The sequence below is a fragment of the Phalaenopsis equestris genome, unplaced genomic scaffold (genome assembly GCF_001263595.1).
Source record: "Phalaenopsis equestris unplaced genomic scaffold, ASM126359v1 Scaffold000667, whole genome shotgun sequence".
Classification (NCBI taxonomy): Eukaryota; Viridiplantae; Streptophyta; class Magnoliopsida; order Asparagales; family Orchidaceae; genus Phalaenopsis; species Phalaenopsis equestris.
Genome location: NW_018165107.1, coordinates 7366 through 10315, shown reverse-complemented (window position 1 = coordinate 10315; position 2950 = coordinate 7366).

Sequence of the window (2950 nt, the reverse complement as noted above, 5' to 3'; positions counted from 1 at the left end):
CAAGAAGAGTTTTGAATTTCTAATGGTGGGGTACCTCTTCTAATTTTCTAAGACTAGTCAATAGGAAAGTCCTATGGCTAGACCTAGGCTACTAAAGAAGTTTTCTAGACCTCAACCAAAAGTGAGGTCAACAATATCTTTCATAAGTTCGACATAACTCACATTTGTTCTAAAGCTTTTGAAAATGGAATATTGATTGTAAGCTTTTTAAATATCTCAAGAAATTTTGAAAATTGTTGATCAATCTTTTGTTGTCTAAGTCTTTGAGGAAAAGGAGGTGGTGGTCTTTCTAATTCATTTTCAGTTGAAGAGACAGATTGTTCTTGGTTTTTAAAATAGTTTCTTTAGGTTTTTTAGTTTCTTTAATCTCTCTCTCAACTATAATCTCTTTTTGAATTCCAACAGTTAATTCCTATCCACTCATATGTTGAACAACTTTACTTTGTTCTTGTTCCATTTCTTTGTCATTCGTATTTATTTCAATATTACTAGGAAGTGTTCCTTGGGGTCTATTGTTAAGTGCATTAGCAATTTTTCCCAGTTGATTCTCAATATTTCTTATTACAACACTTTGACTTTGCATTTGTTTACCCATTTGTAAACTACTTCTTTTATAGACAACTTCTTTTCCTTAAATTATTGATTATTAAATCCAGGAGGATAAGGTTGATAGTTAGAACAACCCTGATTATTCCAGTTTCCTATTTGGTTAGCTTGATTATTCCTCCATTGCTTATTTCCACCATCAGAATTGTTCCAGTGGGTTATAAAAGTTAGTATAAAAGTTAGAATATGGGTTATTAGGTTTATTAACAGTTGAATGTAAAGTTTTTAATGATTGAGAAAAATTCATTTGTCATAATTATTGCTTGAGGTATTTGAGAAAAAATCATAGCATAATTATCTAACTTCTTAGATATCCCAACAACTTGAGATAAAATAGTGGCCATTCTTTTTTTATTTACCCCTTTTTATGGCCATTAAAAATTATTAGTGGCTAACTCATCAAATAAGGCATGAGCTTCATCAAATAATTTTGATATTAAAGATCCTCCAACAACAGCATTAATTATAGATCTAAGATATCTTATTATGCCATCATAAAAAGTTTGAATAATTAACCAGTCAGGTAAAGCTTGATGTGGACACTTTCTAAGGAGTTCCTTAAATCATTCTCAAGCCTAATAAATTAACTTCTCTTCATATTGATTAAAAGAAGTATATTGAGTGAAGGATGTAATGTCATTCTAGGTTTAGCAGTTTTTTAAAGAGGAAAGTATTTAGCTAAGAATTTTTGTGTCATATCTCCCCAAGTTTTAATAGATTCATGTGCTAATGAGTTTAACCACATCTTAATTTTATCCCTTAAGGAAAACAAAAAAAGTGTAATCTAATCGCATCGTTTGATACTCAATCATATGTGAATGTAGCACAAATTCTAGAAATGTTGCTAGATCTAAATTTGGATCCTCAATTGGTGTTCCCCTTAAACTGACTATTTTGCACCATTTGTATTATTGCAGGTTTAAGTTCCAATGAGTTAGCAGCTACATCAGAGATTTGAATACTTAAGTGAATTTCATCTGTCGTAGGGTTTGCATAATCCCTTAATGGTTTTTTTGTAAAATTGGATGCTCATTTTCAGTAGTTAAAGTTTCAATTTTATTTTGTGACGAGTTTTCCATTTCTTGAGAATTGTTAAGTTGTTTTTGCTTTTAAATTCTTCTTATATTTTTTTTAATTCAGAATCGTAGAGTACTATACCTTCAGATCCTGAACTTCGCATGCAAAAAGTAAAACTCAGAAAATACTGAATAATATCTAAATAATATTTTTTTTATTTTTTGAACTAAATTTTTTTTTATAACTTCAGTTTTTTAAATTTTTTTATAATTTTTGAATTTTTTTTGAATTAAGTTAAAACTAATTAATATATTTTTTTAGTAATCCTAGAGTTCAAATAAAGCTTCAAAGAAAATTCTAAAAAAACATATTTCACTTTTAAAGTTTCATTTTTTTTTTCGTGTTCCCCGGCAACGACACCAAAAGCTTGACCTCACCTGTAATTACATAAATATTTATATTTCTTAATATGCAAAAAACTTGACCCAAATTATATTTAGCTGCTAGTGAGAGCAAATGTTATATGATGAAATTTTAAGGAAATAGTTTTCTCACTATAAAGAAAATTCTAAAAAAACATATTTCACTTTTAAAGTTTCATTTTTTTTTTCGTGTTCCCCGGCAACGACACCAAAAGCTTGACCTCACCTGTAATTACATAAATATTTATATTTCTTAATATGCAAAAAACTTGACCCAAATTATATTTAGCTGCTAGTGAGAGCAAATGTTATATGATGAAATTTTAAGGAAATAGTTTTCTCACTATGGGTATTATGCAAGTATACGTATCGTTTCAAGTAATATAAGATTTTTTATAAAAAACCACAGTATCGATCCCACAAGAAAATGTAAAAGAAAAGAAAAGAAATACAAAAAATTTAACTTTTAAGAGAACTCTACTTAAGACTGCAACAAATATCTAAATTAGTAATGATGAAATTAAGTTTACTAATTTCTACAAGATGCAAGTAAAATGTAAATGTAATGATTTAGAAATTATATAAAAACAGACTTTCTCCTTGCAAATAATTCATAATCAGTGTAGGATTTCAAATATTTAGAAGCTTAAATTTGGTATTGTGATAAATATGAGCATACTTAATTTTTACTTCTTTCAATTGTGTGAAGAAGATTGACTAACCTAAAGTTGGTGTCAGCATGTATAGTAGTGCTCGGTAGGTTCTAGTCTCTCACTTCTAGATTAACCATTATGCCCTCTCTATAGGACCTACCAGTGACCCTTAATTCCAATCTCTATACCAAATTGATAAAAAAATCTAGCTTGTCACTCTAGAAACATAAATTTTATGCCCATCAAATCTTA